The sequence below is a fragment of the Scyliorhinus torazame genome, chromosome 4, assembly GCF_047496885.1.
Source record: "Scyliorhinus torazame isolate Kashiwa2021f chromosome 4, sScyTor2.1, whole genome shotgun sequence".
Classification (NCBI taxonomy): domain Eukaryota; kingdom Metazoa; phylum Chordata; class Chondrichthyes; order Carcharhiniformes; family Scyliorhinidae; genus Scyliorhinus; species Scyliorhinus torazame.
The window spans coordinates 134,991,638-135,009,567 of NC_092710.1; positions in this window are offsets into that span (position 1 = coordinate 134,991,638).

Below are 17,930 nucleotides of genomic sequence, written 5' to 3' on the forward strand. Positions count from 1 at the left end.
TTTTGAGAGGTTTACCACGTGTTGCTGTCTACTTAGATGACGTTTTGATTACAGGGACGTCGGAGCAGGAACATTTGGAAAATCTGGAGGCTGTCCTTAGACGTTTTTCAGAGGCTGGAGTCCGTTTACGTCGCACAAAGTGCGTATTTCAGGCAAAGGAAGTAGTCTACCTAGGTTATCAGGTGGTCCGCGAAGGTTTGCACCCCGTCGCAGAGAAGGTGCGTGCAATTCAACAGGCCACCGCCCCGACTGACACTTCGCATCTTTGTTCTTTTCTCGGTCTCGTAAACTATCACGGGAAGTTCCTCCCCAATCTGGCAACTACGCTGGCCCCTTTGCAGCTTCTGCCGAAGAAAAATCACACCTGGGTTTGGGGTCAGCCGCAAGAAACCGCTTTCCGGCGGGTAAAGCAACAATTGTCGTCATCTGGGTTACTAACCCACTATGATCCTGGAAAACCTTTGCTCGTCACATGTGATGCATCCCTGTATGGTGTTGGGGCCGTCCTGTCCCACAAGATGGAGAATGGGGCCGAGCGACCGATAGCTTTTGCCTCCCGCACATTGACTGCAGCGGAGAAAAAGTACGCGCAGATCGAGAAGGAGGGCCTGGCAGTGGTTTTTGCGGTGAAACGCTTCCAACAGTACGTGTATGGCCGCCATTTCACTATCGTGACTGATCATAAGCCTCTGCTGGGACTTTTCAGAGAGGATAAGCCAATACCGCCCATTGCTTCTGCACGGATCCAGCGCTGGGCTTCGTTGCTTGCTGCATACGAGTATTCTCTGGAGCACAAACCAGGAACCCAGATAGCAAATGCCGACGCACTGAGCCGATTGCCTTTATCGACCGGCCTCATGTCGACCCCCAAGACCGGTGAGGTGGTTGCAACCCAAAATTGTATGGACACCTTGCCTGTCACGGCATCACAGATCCGTGAGTGGACCCAGACGGAGCCAGTCCTGTCAAAGGTTCGGCACATAGTCCTGTATGGTGGGCAGCATAGACAGCTCAGAGGCGACTTGCGGGCATTTTCCTCCAAGCTGTCAGAATTCAGCGTGGAAGACGGCATCCTCTTGTGGGGGACGCGTGTGATTGGCCCGGAAAATGGCCAGGAGCTGATACTAACAAACTTGCACAATGGGCATCCAGGTGTTGACCAAAATGAAAATGTTGGCCCAGAGTTATGTCTGGTGGCCATGCCTCGACACCGACATTGAGAAGGTGGCCCAAAACTGCTCCATTTGCCAGGTGCATCAGAAGCTTTCGCCGGCCGCGCCCCTACATCACTGGGAATGGCCAGGGTGGCCTTGGGCACACTTGCATGCAGATTTTGCAGGCCCTTTTCAAGGATCCATGTTCCTTCTATTAATTGACGCCCAGTCTAAATGGCTAGAGGTGCATAAGATGCAGGGGACAACGTCCTGCGCAACAATTGAAAAGATGCGTTTGTCTTTTAGTACGCATGGCCTCCCCGAGGTGCTGATTACGGATAACGGCACTCCATTCACGAGTGTGGAGTTTGCGAGGTTCATGAAGATGAACGGCATAGGCCATATCCGCACTGCCCCTTACCACCCGGCTTCAAATGGGTTGGCAGAGCGCGCAGTGCAGACATTCAAAAGAGGCCTAAAGAAGCAGTCTTCCGGGTCAATGGACACGAGACTGGCTCGCTTTTTGTTTACGTATAGGACCACCCCCCATGCGGTGACTGGGGTAGCTCCCGCAGATCTCCTAATGGGCCGGAGACTTCGCACCCGCCTTAGTATGGTTTTCCCGGAAATTGGCGCAAAAGTACGCCGCACACAAGAACGGCAGGGACAGGGATTTTCTCGGCATCGGCCGATTCGGCAGTTTGTGCCCGGTGACCCAGTGTTCGTTCGGAATTTTGCTGGTGGTGCCCAGTGGGTTCCTGGTGTAATCTTTCCCCAAACGGGCCCTATATCTTACCAGGTGCAAGCCCAGGGCCGTCTCCAGCGCAAACATGTAGACCACGTTCGGTCCAGAAGACTATCCCCTCAAAAGATTCCCCGCCCCCGGAGCTAATTTCTACAGCCGCAGAGACCAGAGACAAGGGAAGGTAGTCCTCACAATCTTCCACTGGTGCCTCACTCGAAGCCTGCGCAGGTCGTTACGGGACCGAATGGAGATAGAGACGCTGACATGACGGAGGCAGCAGACTCTGACTCCGAGATGGAGACACAGGATGCATCTGAGGGGGAATCCTCGGGTCCACGGGCCGTGGATGTACAACCATTGCGCCGTTCATCACGGAAACGCCGGTCTCCGTCTCGTTACACGCTGCCTGATCCAGCGCCGCGTGCAAATGATGTCCGGCCTGCGGCAAAACGAGTCCGACGCCCTCCTTCGCCAGGGTCTTCGGTGGATTCCTTGGACTTTGTGGGGGAGGGATGTTATAACCTGCCTGCTTACCATTGGCTGGGGACTAATGACAATCCCACAAACCTGTGGGAGTATGAGCTTCCCCAATGAGGGGGGCGGAGAAACCACTAGTAAACTCCAAGTATAAATAAAGCTGGCCAGTTTGGAAACAGCAGGATGGAGTGTGCAGCAAGGGAAGTTGCTGCTGCTGTTATATATATATATATATATATATGTTATTGTAAAGAAATGTTATTACTTTGTATCCTTAAAACTCATGCTGGATTCTTCGTGGCCCTCACAAAAGCCACCCACCAAGGTTCTCTGCAGAAGGACTTCACCCTCCAGTGAGCTGGTGTCTGCTCTGCCCTTACTCCCTGCCCTGGCTGCAGATCACCCGGCCCCCAGTATCTCACTATGTGCAGATCCCACCTCTTTACCATCATCTAAAATACAAACGGTTTCAATATCTAAACTGTCAGCTGTGCAGTTGCAATCACCGTAACCATGGCTGGATTCTCTTTTTTTTGTGACTATGTCCTCACGCTGTCGTAAACACTGTGGACTTTCACACTAGAAAAACAGGTGTGAAAGGGCCACATATTCCTAGCCCTGCAGGGGGCTAGCAGTGAACCATAGTAAAACTAGCAGCTTTTGCTGCAAATAGGCCCCTCCCCCCCCCCCCCCCCCCCCCCCCCCATCCGGTGTGGGCACGGTGCCTCCAGCGGCCGCGCCATGCTTCATGGCGGACTCAGACCACGGAGCTGGACTTTAAACATAGTGCCCCTGATCGGCCGCGTGCCCGACCCGCACCGCCCTCCCAAAAATTGCCCAGTCCCATATAAGGCCCCCGATCGGCCCGCCCCACCAGGGTAGCTGCAGACTGAATCCGCAGCCGGCGCAAGGTGGTATCCCGACCGGCAGGACCATGTTAGATCCACGCCGTCGGGACTTCGGCCGGTTTGGGGCGGAGGATGGCAAGGCGGGCCTCCAGTAATGGCCACAGGTAGACGATACGCGGTGCGATTCCATACGGGGAAATGGACTCTCCGCCCTGGCGCTGGCCGCAATTTCGGCATCGGGGTGCGGAGAATCCAGCCCCATATGTTTTCATCATCTTCTTGTCCCTCCACTGCCTGGCCAGGTTGTACTTTTTTGGAAATGGGAAAGGAGAAAGGCACAAAAGGTAGGGTTATAGTGCAGGGGGAGTGCACGAACAGCATCTGCAGCTTGTAAATCAAGAGAGCATGGAATGGGGGGGAGGATTTCAATGCTCTCGCCCTTGCAGCTGGCACAACCTCAGCAATAGCAGCCCCAATAATATCCAGGATCATTCCCTTCCAGGACAGTGAGCATATACAAGCATCCCCTCTTGATGCTGTTGTCTCTAGCTGTGCGGCACCATGCCCTGTAAGAGAGAGAGGGAGGTGTGTCGGTGAGTGCTGTGCAAATTGTTTTGCTGATGTTGTTGTCATGTTGAACAGTGTGTGTGGGTGTGTGTGCAGCCTGTAAGCTGTGAGTTTAACGCTTGCAGCAATATTAGGTATTTGAAAGTGAGGTGAAGTATATAACTGTTAGTTATGAATCCTGATTTATAGAGGTTGTTGGTAGGTGAGGTTGGAGTGAAATGAACAATGTCTGAGGCTAGTAGTACAGTTGGTAGCTTAGAGCATGTCAAGGTGTATTTACTGACCTTGACCACTGATGTCAGTTCATTGCACTTCTTGCAGCAATGCATCCAGGTCCTCGGGACATGAATTCTGCTGTTGACCTTCACAGATATTTGCTCTGCTGTCATCTCATTTTCCATGTTAGCAACTCCTCGCCCCATGCAGATACAAAACATCTCTACTTATTTCAACATATTCACCAAGGTCTTCAGCACAATATCAAAAGGACTTGGAGCCCGCATTCCACATTATGCCATTTAGTATTCCCCACACTCAGCAAGGGTGTGAGCCAGATGGCCTCTGGTGCCACAGACTTGGAGTATTGTACTCCATTTGGCATGATCCCTGGGCTGGATTCTCCGCACACCGACGCCGAAATCGCGGCCGGTGCCGGGGCGGAGAATCCAGCTTCACGGGCCCAGCACCGTACGGCGATTCTCTGGGCACCGGAAATCGACATCGCCGGGGAGTACGCCGCGCCACCGGGGGGCCATTGCCAGAGGCCCGTTCAGCAATCCTCCGCCCTCGACCGGCTGAGTTCCCGACGGTGTGGAACCAACCTGCTATTGCCGGTCGGGATGCCCGCGAGGCTGCTGCAGACTCAGTCCGCGGCCGCTCGGGTCGGGGGCGGGCGGATCGGAGACCAGGATGGCCTTATAGGCGGCTGGGGAATTAATGTGCGGGGTTTGAGGGTCAGTTGCGCAGCCGATCGGGGGTCTCCTTTGTGGGTCTACCGCCGCACTCTGAGTCCGTCATAGAGCACGGCACGGTCGCTGGAGGCCGTCGCCGTGCGCATGCAGTGGCCTCTGACCCGGACGTGTGGGGGCCCGTATCTGCAGCAAAAGCTGCGGGATTTACTCCAGGTCCCTGCTAGCCCCCTAAAGGGCTATGAATTCGTGTCACTTTTTTGCAGGAATTTCAGGAGTAAAACTCCACTGTTTTGACACCGGCGTGGGGACATAGTCTCAATAATGGAGAGCCCAGCTCCTTGTTTTGCTACTCTCCTGCTATTCTCCAGGGATAATAGGATGTGCACCGGACGCAACAGGGGAAAAGAATTGCACCCTTCTCCCCATGTCTTACACAGTCCACTCTGTTAACCAGAGCATTTGAACTAAGTTACACAGCATTTTTCAACCCGGCGACGATATTGAATCAAAATTGTGCTAAGGGACGAATACAGATGGCACAAAAATAGATGTTTCCTCTAATTTGCTCATGAATGGTTGAACTTGAGTGCTTGTGGCAGAATTAATTATCCCCAATCAAAATTTGTTCTAAAAGATTCACAGGCATTCAATCGTAAGTGGATTAATGCTGGCTGGAATTCTCTGTTGAGGAGACAATTATTGGGCGGGATTTCCCAGTCGGCGACGCCGAAATCACGTTCGCCGATCGGCCGGAGTATCCTTGTTTGCGCCAAAATCGGAGGTGGAGCCACTTTTGCAATGCTCCGTCCCTCGAAAATGGCATGCTTGCAGAGTACGCCGCACGCCATCGGGATGGCCTCAAGACGTCCCACGAGGCCCTCCCCGATGCTCCGCCCCCGTTGGACCACTTGTCCTTTTTATTTTCGTGAACCTGGCGTGGCGGCTGCGGACTGAGTCCAGCGCCGCCAAAGTCGGGGGGGGGGGGGAGCCATTCCGCAGGCAGGGGGTCATTGGCGGGGGCTAGGGGCACTGGTGGAGGGTGATCCAGACCTGCTAGCCCCCTACCAGATGGAGGGTCGGTGCAGCTTTTGCGCCATTTATTCGGGCGTAAAATGCCACTGTTCTCACGCCGGCGTCAGCACTTAATCTTCAAATCGGAAGATCCAGCCCAATGTTCTCCGGCCGGAGCTGAATTACACCTGATTTACGCTCATGCTGGGAGCACACATCAGGAGTGATTCCCAATCCTTACCCATGCAAGCTTTGAGCGGGTGTCCCGATAGCAAGGTCTGGTGGCCCCCACAATGCAGTTCACCACCCCCTCTCATCCACCCCACTGCAACGCAATTCAGCACCCTCGCCCTGGGATTTTCTGGGTCACGCCCTGCTTCCCCACACCCCCCAACCAGAGACCCCTAATTAGAGAGACCCCCCCCACAAGAGACTCCCTAATTAAAGGGACCCCACCAGAGACCCCTAATTAAAGTCCCCCACCCGAGCACCCAACAGAGACCTCCTAATTAAAGAGACCCCCATTGTTTTTTGATTCATCTCCCTTCACGCATGAGTGGTTTTGAAGTAATCAGCTATGAAACTACCAGAAAGTACTCAACTCTCTTTGATGTGGTCCAGGAACTGTCAGTCACAGCTTGATGTGAGTTCCAAAACATTGCGGTTAGTTTCATAGCTGACTACTTCAAAGCTACACAAGCTGAAGGGAGATGAATGAAACAATGCAGACAGCTGGGTGTATGTGGAACCTGTCAATCACAGCCCAGTGAAAGCAATTTCACAGAGAAATGAATGAATGGCATGCAGATCAAAAATCCGAGGGAGTTTAAACCCAGCTGACTGATTTTCTCTTTCCAGGAATTTGCAGATGTTGTTTCCTGTGTCTGAGCCAGCCAGTGTAGTGCACAGGTGAATTTTAAAGCAGTGATTTTTTTCACTACCTCTGCCTGGTCTGCTCTCTAGCTTCCAGACAGGGGTTTCTGTTCGAGGGGCTTCCAGGCAGGGGTCCCTTTTCTGGGGGAATTCCTGATAGGGGTTTCTCCTGTGGAGGGATCTCTGCTGGGGGTCTCTTTAATTAGAGGGTTTCTGTTTGCGAAGGGCAGCACTTGCATTGTGGGGAGGGGGGGTGGCCTTTAAAGAGTTACCCCCTTGGCCCATCGCAAGGTCCACCGTGTCAGGGCCACATTTGTCAAGACATGCACCAATTCTCACCCACGTGATTCCTGCCCCAGAGGACCGGAGAATCATGAGGGCTCAGCCCATGAATAGGATGCAAATGGGTCTCTTTAAAACAAAAATATTTTTATTAAGGTATTTGAAATTTTTTTGAATAATAACAATAACAATGACATAAACATGGTATAATAAACATTTCCGCCCCCATCCCAATCTTCACTCACACCAACCATAAAACAACAATCCGGCCCTCTCCCCACCACCCCCACCACCCCCCTTGGAATTCTGCATCTGCTGATATTAAAATTTTCCCCGAGAAAGTCGATGAACGGCTGCCACCTCCGGGCGAACCGGACCATTGACCCTCTTAAGGCGAACTTTATCTTCCCGAGACTGAGAAACCCAGCCATGCCACTTGCAAAAAGGTCTCTGACAGTAATCGACTATTTCCTGATAGATCTGATAGGTAAAAGAAGGCTATTTTAATGTAAATATTAAGACCCAGTTTTAATACCCATTTTAAAATGAGGATTTCAGCATTCATAACCTCAGGTCATGACAATACACACAGCTTCAACAGAAACACAAAAAGCCTGACACATGCATAAACTAATTGGAGATAAAAACAACATTTTCACAAAACAAGAAACCAGTTCCGTATTACTTTGAAAGTTAAATTGTTTTTGTGAGGGCCACGAAGAATCTAGCACGAGTTGAAGGATAGAAAGAAATAACATTTATTTACAATAACATAAATATATATATATATATATATATACAACAGCAGCGGCAACTCCTTGCTACTCACACCTCTCTAGCTGGTTCCAAACTGGCCAGCTTTATTTATGCAGGGAATCTGCTAATGATTTCTCCGCCCCGCTCATTGGGGAAGCTCGTACTCCCAAAGGATTGTGAGATTGCCATTAGTCCCCAGCCAGTGGTAAGCAGGCAGTTTATAACATCCGTCCCCCCAAAGTTCAAGGAATCCACCAAAGACCCTGGCGAAGGAGGGCGTCGGACTTGTTTTGCCGCAGGCAGGACACCATTTACACGAGGCTCTGGATCGGGCGCCGTGTAACGAGACGGAGAACGGCGCTTCCGCGATGAATGGCGTAACAGTTGTACATCCACGGCCCGTGGGCCCAAGGATTCCCCCTCTGAGGCTTCATGTGTCACCATCTCAGAGTCGGAGTACGCTGCGTCCATCATCTCGGCGTCTCTATCTCCACGCGGTTCTGCAACGACCTGCGCAGGCTTTGAGTGAGGCACCAGAGGAAGATTGTGAGGACTACTTTGCTTTGTGTCTGGTCTCTGTGGCTGTAGAAATGAGCTCTGGGGGCGGGGAATCTTTAGAAGGGGTGGTCTTCTGGACCGAATGTGGTCTACATACTTGCGTTGGAGCCTACCCTGGGCTTGCACCTGGTAAGCGATAGGGCCCGTTTGGCGAAAGATTACGCCAGGGACCCACTGGGCACCACCAGCAAAATTCCGAATGAACACTGGGTCGCCAGGCGCAAACTGCCGAATCGGCCGATGCCGCAAAAAACCATGTCCCTGCCGTTCTTGTGTGCGGCGTACTTTTGCGCCAATGTCCGGGAAAACAATGCTAACGCGGGTGCGAAGTCTCCGGCCCATTAGGAGTTCTGCGGGAGCTACCCCAGTCACCGCATGTAGGGTGGTCCTATATGAAAACAAAAAACAAGCCAGTCTCGTGTCCATTGACCTGGAAGACTGCTTCTTTAGGCCTCGTTTGAATGTCTGCACTGCGCGCTCTGGCAACCCATTTGAAGCCTGGTGGTACGGGGCGGTGCGGATATGGCGTATGCCGTTCATCTTCATGAACCTCGCAAAGTCCTCACTTGTGAACGGAGTGCCATTGTCCGTGACCAGCACCTCAGGGAGGCCATGCGTACTAAAAGACAAACGCATCTTCTCGATTGTTGCGCAGAACGTTGTGCCTACCATCTTATCGATTAATAGAAGGAACATGGATCCTTGAAAACGGCCGGCAAAATCCTCATGCAAGCACGCCCAAGGCTGCCCTGGCCATTCCCAATGATGTAGGGGCGCGGCCGGCGGAAGCTTCTGATGCTCCTGGCAAATGGAGCAGTTTTGGGCCACCTTCTCAATGTCGGCGTCGAGGCCTGACCACCAGACATAACTCCGGGCCAACATTTTCATTTTGGTCACACCCGGATGCTCATTGCGCAAGTTTCTTAGTATCAGCTCCTGTCCTTTTTCTGGGACAATCACACGCGTCCCCCACAAGAGGATACCGTCTTCCATGCTAAATTCTGACAGCTTGGAGGAAAATGCCCACAACTCGCCTGGCAGCTGTCTATGCTGCCCACCAAACAGGACTATGTGCAGAACCTTTGACAGGACTGGCTCCGTCTGGGTCGACTCACGGATCTGTGATGCCGTGACAGGCAAGATGTCCATAAAATTTAAGGTTGCAACCACCAGCGTGGGGGTCGACATTATTATTATTATCTTATTGATCACATCATTGCCGTCGCCATCTCAATCAATGATCGAAGGTTGATTGAACTGCCCATAAATTTGCAAATACAAAGGCATGTGTGGGATAAGGATCTTAGGTGAGAAAAATAAATTATGAAGAAGAAAATAGGACTAATATGTCAGATCTATGCCATTTGCCACAGGGAAAATGTTAGAATCCATTAGTAAGGAGGTAATAGCAAGACATTTTAAAAAGCATAAAACTATCTAGCAGAGTAAAGTTGTTTTTTTAAACGAAATACGGGCACGATTCACAGATCGAGGGACTAAGTGTCCGCGCCATCGTGAACGCCGTCGCGTTTCACGATGGCGCGAAACGGGCGGGGGCAGTAGGGATTCTGGCCCCACAGGGGGCCAGCACGGCACTGGAGCGGTACACGCCGCTCCAGCCTTACATCCTGGCGCGGACTGGGGGTGGTGCCAACCCGCGCATGCGCCGTGGCGAAGCGCCAACCGACGCATGCGCGGTAGACTCACGGAACGCTCCGGCCCCGCGCAACATGGCACGGGGTTCTGGGGCTGGAGCGCAACAAAGTAGGCCGGGGGGGGGGGACGGCCCGCCGATCAGTGAGCCCCGATCGCGGGCCAGACCCCATCAGAGGCCTCCCCCTCGGTTGAAGGAGTGCTTTTCCCCGCCCCACAGGCCGCCCCCCCGACCCTTCGCGCAGAGTACCCGCTGGCAGCGACCAGGGGTGAATGGCGCCGGCGGGACTCTGCCGTTTCCGCGCGGCCGCTCGGCCAATCCGGGCCGGAGAATCAGTGGCCCGGCCGCGAACAGCGGCCCACGACCGGAGGCGCGCCAAACGCGCCGGCGTAAATGCGCCGATTCTCCACACCTCGGATAATTGCGCACCGGCATCGGGCCAGCGTGGCGCGGTTGCGCCGATTCTTTGGACCGGCGCGGGGCTCAGAGAATCCCGCCTATCATGTTTCATGTGTACTTGAAAATCCAAAAGGTACTCTATAAGGTGCCACATTAAACGTAATGACACAAAATAAGAGCACATGGAGTATGGGGTAACATATTAGCATGGATAAAGGATTAGTTTGTGTGATGAATGATAACTGTACCCTTAATGTAATGATCCCTTTCAGACCGAGCTTGGAACCCTGGGGGACTCCGCCTCCGGTTCCTCCGCCCCAGGGAGCCGTATATAAGGTAAAGTTCAGTGGGCAGCCTGCAGTGAGCACAGCTGTCTGGTTCTCTGCTAATTAAAGTCTTTGTATTACCAATCATCTCTCTTGAGTTGTAATTGAGGGTATCTCAATTTAATTAGCAGAATACTTCAAGATGGACAGCGGTCTAAAGCCAGAGAGGGTCAATCTGGACGTTCGGTCGCCGGAGGCTGCTGAAATTTTAAATACTGGCTTCAGTGCTTTGAGGCCTACCTGAACTCCTCAGAGACTGCAGTCGACGGACCTCGCAAGCTGAGCTTACTACATGCCCGGGTGGACCACAGACTCTCCTCCGTGATCGAAAAGGCTACTACGTATGAAACAACGGTCGAAATCCTGCAGAAGCCTTCGTTAAGCCGATAAATGAGGTAAACGCCTGGCATTTGCTCTCCACCTGCCGGCAGCGCTCCGGGGAAACGTTGGACGAGTACTTGGAGAGACTCACCACGCTCGCTAGGAACTGCGACCATAAGGAGGTGACGGCAGAAGTCCATATGAACTTGCACATTCGAGATGCTTTCGTGTCCCGTATACGATTCACATATATCAGGCAGCGACTCCTCGAAGACGGAGCAACAGACCTCCAAGGCACGGTAACGCTCGCCTCTTCTCTGGAAGCGGCCCACCATAATCTCCGCACGTACTCCGCAGACCTTGCGAACCCCACTCAATCCCCTCCAGACTCGCCCACACTACAGTCCTGCACCGCGCGGCGACCCGCTCATACCGATGGCACACCGTGCTTTTTCTGCGGGCAAGGCCAGCACCCACGCCAGCGTTGCCCAGCTCGCTCCGCTATCTGCAACGACTGTGGAAAGAAGGGACACTTCGCAAAGGTCTGCCTGGCTAGGCCCGAAGGCCAGAAACAAAAGTCTCATCAAGCCCAAAATTCGAACTCCCGGGACCACAGGCCCCGCAACGCAGCTGGCTGACAGCCGGACACGCCCACTTCTTCACGAACCTCACTCCCGACTGTCGCATCGAGATGCGTAAAACGGTTTATGGTCTGACTATCGTCTACTACCATTCGTTGCTTTTCCCCAGACCGGACTACCAATACTTGTGCTCTCCATGGGCTGTATGCAATCCTCCCAAATCCGCCAAAGACTTCTAGAAAAAGAGTCACTAGGACTCTCAGAGGCACGGGCCCTGGCAGCCTCGCTGGACGTAGCCGCGCGTAATACCCGCGCCTACGGCCCCGACCGCGCGGCAGGTCATTGGGCCCCGTACGTACCCGCCGCGGCAAACCCCCTACCCCCCCCCCCCGGACACCCCACAGGCTTGCGCAGTCCAAACGCCGAGTCGCACCGGGGGCGCCCGCTGTTATTTCTGCGGCCAGGCGAAGCACCCCCGACAACGCTGTCCGGCCCGCGCAGCCATCTGCAAAAGCTGCGGGAAAAAGGGCCACTATGCGGTGGTGTGCCGATCCCGCGTGGTCGCCGCCGTCCCGGGAGAACAGGGAGCCCTACAGGCAGTCTATGCCTCCCAACAGTCTATGCCTCATGGCCCCCCAGCACGCCATGTGCGACCCGCAGGCGCCGCCATTTTGGGTCCCGACCACCGTGGCCCCGGGAGAACTGGGAGCCCTGCACGCCGCCTACGCTCCCCAACCCCCCTCCCCGCAGTCCATGTACGACCCACCGCCGGCGCTCCCGATTTGGGTGCCGGCCAACACTCTCCACGGAGAGGAGGGGGTTTTTCGCATCCCTAACGCCACCCTCACCCCCGTCCCGCGCCCCACGCCTGCCCCGCCGGCGCCACCTACCTTGACCCCGACCACCGCTGTCACCGGCGAGGGAGCTTCGCACGGTGCCAGCGCTCGCGGTCCCACGACTGACCCGCCGGAGCCGCCGACCTGGGCCCTCACCCCCGTCCCGCGCCCCACGCCTGACCCGCCGGCCTGGGCCCCGACCACCGCTGTCCCCGGCGAGGGAGCTCCGCGCGGTGCCAGCGCTCGCGGCCCCACGACTGACCCGCCGGCGCCGCCGACCTGGGCCCTCACCCCCGTCCCGCGCCCCACGCCTGACCCGCCAGCGCCGCCGACCTGGGCCCTCACCCCCGTCCCGCGCCCCACGCCTGACCCGCCAGCGCCGCCGACCTGGGCCCTCACCCCCGTCCCGCGCCCCACGCCTGACCCGCCGGCAATACAACTTACCTGGACCCCGATCTCCGTCCCCGGTGACGAGGGACCTCCTCGCGGTCCCAGCGCTCGCAGTACTGACCCGCCGGCCTTGGCCCCGACCACCGCTGTCCCCGGCGAGGGAGCTCCGCGCGATCCTAGCGCCCGCGGCCCTGGCGCTCGCAGCCAAGGAACTCCGCGCGGTCCTAGCGCCCGCGGCCCGGGCGCTCGCAATGCAGGAACTTCGCGCGGTCCTAGCGCCCCCCAGACCCCCCAGCACTCAATGTGCGACCCGCAGACGCCGCCATTTTGGGTCCCGACCACCACGAGGGGAGGAGGGGCCCCGCCATCTTGGACCGCCCCCGACCTGTACGACGCATGGGGGCGGCCATTTTGTCCACCGCCGACGCCATCTTGTGACCCCTCAGCTACGGGCAAGGTATGGGGTGGCCATTTTGTCCATCCCCGACGCCATCTTGGACGGCAACAACGGACCCCACCCCACTACTACAACCACGGCTCGCTTCGGTTACACTCGATCAGGCTCGGCCCCGGACTCTCCAGACGACGACGACAACGGTCCTAATTAACGGCCACGAGACGCCATGCCTAGTCGACTCCGGGAGCACGGAAAGCTTTATACACCCCGACACGGTAAGACGCTGTTCCTTAACTACCTTCCCCAGCGCACAAAAGATTTGCCTAGCTGCAGGATCCCACTCTGTACAGATCCAGGGATTCTGCATAGTTACCCTAACGGTACAGGGGAGGGAATTCAAAAACTACAAATTTAACGTCCTTCCCCAACTCTGTGCCCCCACCTTGCTGGGCTTAGATTTTCAATGTAACCTACAGAGCCTTACGTTTAAATTCGGCGGCCCCATACCCCCACTCACTATCTGCGGCCTCGCCACCCTCAAGGTGCAACCCCCGTCCTTGTTTGCGAACCTCACCCCGGATTGCAAACCCGTCGCCACTAGGAGCAGACGGTACAGCGCCCAGGACCGGACCTTCATTCGCTCCGAAGTCCAGCGGCTACTAAAGGAGGGCATAATCCAGGCCAGCAATAGTCCCTGGAGAGCGCAGGTGGTAGTAGTGAAGACAGGGGAGAAACAAAGGATGGTCATTGACTATAGCCAGACCATCAACAGGTACACACAACTAGACGCGTACCCTCTCCCCCGCATATCCGACATGGTCAATCGGATTGCCCAGTATAAAGTCTTCTCCACCGTGGACCTCAAGTCCGCCTACCATCAGCTCCCCATCCGCCCAAGTGACCGCAAGTACACAGCCTTCGAGGCAGACGGGCGATTATACCACTTCCTAAGGGTCCCTTTTGGCGTCACAAACGGCGTCTCGGTCTTCCAACGGGAAATGGACCGAATGGTTGATCAACATGGGTTACGGGCCACGTTCCCGTACCTCGACAATGTAACCATCTGCGGCCATGATCAGCAGGACCACGACGCCAACCTCCAAAAATTCCTCCAGACTGCCAAAGCCTTGAACCTCACGTACAACGAGGACAAGTGCGTTTTTAGCACCGATCGGCTAGCCATTCTGGGCTACATAGTGCGCAATGGGATAATAGGCCCCGACCCCGAACGTATGCACGCACTCATGGAATTTCCCCTCCCGCACTGCCCAAAAGCCCTGAAACGCTGCCTGGGGTTCTTTTCATACTACGCCCAGTGGGTCCCCCAGTACGCAGACAAGGCCCGCCCCCTAATACAAACCACGACTTTCCCGCTGTCGACAGAGGCTTGCCAGGCTTTCAGCCGCATCAAACCGGACATCGCATAGGCCACGATGCGCGCCATCGACGAGTCCCTCCCCTTCCAGGTCGAGAGCGACGCCTCTGACGTAGCTCTAGCGGCTACCCTTAACCAAGCGGGCAGACCCGTGGCCTTCTTCTCCCGAACCCTCCACGCCTCATAAATCCGCCACTCCTCAGTGGAAAAGGAAGCCCAAGCCATAGTGGAAGCTGTGCGACATTGGAGGCATTACCTGGCCGGCAGGAGATTCACTCTCCTCACTGACCAACGGTCGGTAGCCTTCATGTTCGATAATGCACAGCGGGGCAAGATCAAGAACGACAAGATCTTGCGGTGGAGGATCGAACTCTCCACCTTCAACTATGAGATCTTGTACCGGCCCGGAAAGCTGAACGAGCCGTCTGATGCCCTACCCCGCGGGACATGTGCCAACGCACAAATTGACCGCCTCCAAGCCCTCCACGAGGACCTCTGCCACCCGGGGGTCACTCGGTTTTACCACTTCATCAAGTCCCGCAATCTCCCATACTCCTTAGAGGAGGTCCGTACAGTCACAAGAGACTGCCACATCTGCGCAGAATGCAAACCGCATTTTTTCAGGCCAGATGGAGCGCACCTGATTAAGGCTTCCCGTCCCTTTGAACGCCTCAGTCTCGATTTCAAAGGGCCCCTCCCCTCCACCGACCGCAACGCGTATTTCCTTAATGTAGTGGACGAATACTCCCGCTTCCCTTTTGCCATTCCCTGCTCCGACATGACCGCGGCCACAGTCATTAAAGCCCTGAACAGCATATTCACACTGTTCGGTTACCCCGCTTTTGTCCACAGCGACAGGGGGTCCTCTTTCATGAGTGACGAGCTGCGCCAGTTCCTGCTCAGCAAGGGTATAGCTTCAAGCAGGACGACCAGCTACAACCCCCGGGGGAACGGGCAAGTAGAAAGGGAGAACGGCACGGTCTGGAAAGCCGTCCTACTGGCCCTACGGTCCAGGGATCTCCCAGTTTCACGGTGGCAGGAGGTCCTCCCGGACGCTCTCCATTCCATCCGGTCGTTATTATGTACGAGCACTAATCAAACGCCTCACGAGCGTCTCCTAGTCTTCCCTAGGAGGTCCTCCTCTGGAACGTCGCTGCCGACCTGGCTGGCGGCCCCAGGACCCATCCTGCTCCGAAAGCACGTGCGGGCACATAAGGCGGACCCGTTGGTCGAAAGGGTTCACCTCCTCCACGCAAACCCCCAGTACGCCTACGTGGAGTACCCCGACGGCCGACAGGACACGGTCTCCCTGCGGGATCTGGCGCCCGCCGGCACCACGCACACCCCCCCGGCACCATCAACCCAACCGCCCCCCTTCCTGCCACCGCCGCACCCCGCGACCGCCCCCTTCCCAGGGGGATCAGTCCCCCTCCCCTTTGCACCGACAGCTGAAACCGTGCGGCTCCCGGAGGCGACAATGCTGGTACAAGCACCACCACCACCGCCGGGGCCGAGGCGATCGACACGGACGACCAGACCGCCCGACCGACTCGTGGCGTCGATGTAAAACAAAGATGGACTGTCCAATGAACATTTTGTTTTTCCTATATCCTCTGTAAATAGTTGTAACAGGACGATACTGTCCAATACGGTACTACCATGTAACTGTTCTATCCTCCCAGGACCAGTACTGTAAACCCTTACCACCATACGAAGCATCACCCCGCCGGGTTCATTTTTGACAAGGGGTGAATGTGGTAGTATGTATTGGGGGTCATGTGGGACTGGAAGCCCTAATGTCATTGGCTGACAGATCCCGGGTCCTGGTTGGCCGTTGACCTCATACTCCGCCCTGAAGGCGAAGTATAAGAAGCCGGTGCCTTCCCCCGCAGGCCAGTTTACTATCGGGCTGCTGGGGAACAGACACGCTTAATAAAGCCTCATCGACTTCACTCTATTTGTCTCACGGAGTCTTTGTGCGCCACACATCTCTCTTGAGTTGTAATTGAGGGTATCTCAGTTTGCGAACCCGAAGCAGAGAGTAGTGATAAATAGGTCATTTTCTGGTTGGCAAGCTGTTACTCGTGGACTGGCAAAGAGATCGGTGCTGGAGCCTCAACTATTTACAATCTATATCAATGGTTTGAATGAAAGGACCGAATGCATAGGAGCTAAATTTGCTGATGACACCAAGGGAGGTAGAAAAGGAAGTTGTCAAGAAAAGGTAGAGAGAGTTTGCAAAGCGACATGGACAGTTTAAGTGAATGGGCAATGTTTTAGCAGATGGATTATAACATGGGTAAATGTGAGCTCCTCCACTTTGCCAAGAAAAATATATTTAAATGGAAAAAGATTGCAGAACGTACCGGGCAACACGGTAGCACAAGTGGATAGCACTGTAGCTTCACAGCGCCAGGATCCCAGGTTCGATTCCCGGCTGGTTCACTGTCTGTGCGGAGTCTACACGTTCTCCCCATGTCTGCGTGGGTTTCCTCCGGGTGCTCCGGTTTCCTCCCACAGTCCAAAGATGTGCAGGTTTGGTAGATTGGCCATAATAAATTGCCCTTGCTGACCAAAAAGGTTAGGAAGGGTTACTGGGTTACGGGGATAGGGTGTAAGTGAGGGCTTAAGTGGGTCGATGCAGACTCGATGGGCCGAATGGCCTCCTTCTGCACTGTATGTTCTATGTAGTAGTACAGAAGGAACAGGAGCCAGCCGGTGAGGATGGCGAGCTGGCTGCCCAACAGGCCAAGGAGAGAAGGAGGCCTTAGGCCTTGTGGACGCTGGCAGCACCTGTCCTTCAAGGACCTGCAGGACCGGGCATGTCATTGAAGACTCCGGATGAGCAGGGGGACCATAGTGTATATCTACTGGATCATGGCGCACCTGGAACCACTGGAGTTTGGGGGAGGACACCCGCTCCCAGTGGCCATCAAGGTGACAGTCACCATGAACTTTTTTGCCACGGGGTCCTTCGAGGTCCGAGAGGTCACCTTTCTGGGATCTCACAGACCTCAGTGCACAGGTGCTTCCGCGCTTTCACGGAGGCCCTATATGCCCAGCTTCAATGTGGACCGATCCCACCAGATTCCCAGGTAGTGAGGTTTGCCGCCATCACCAGGATGCCACAGGTGCAGGGGCTGATCGACGGGACGCATGTTCCACTACAGGCACCAGCCCATTAGGGGGTGGCCTTCACAAACCAAAGGTGGCACCACTCCATGAACATGCAGCTGGTGTGTGACCACGAGATGCACATCATGCGCATCTGTGCCCGATACCCAGGTAGCGTAAACGCAATTTCATCCTGGCACACTCGACGGTTTCCGACACAGTCACGGCGCACACCCGGGTGAGGCATTGGCTCTTGGGCAAGAGGGGTTATCCGCTGCAGTCATGGCTAATGATGTCTATCTGGAGGCCACAGACCAACGCAGAGACACGCTACAACAACACTTATGTAGTGACC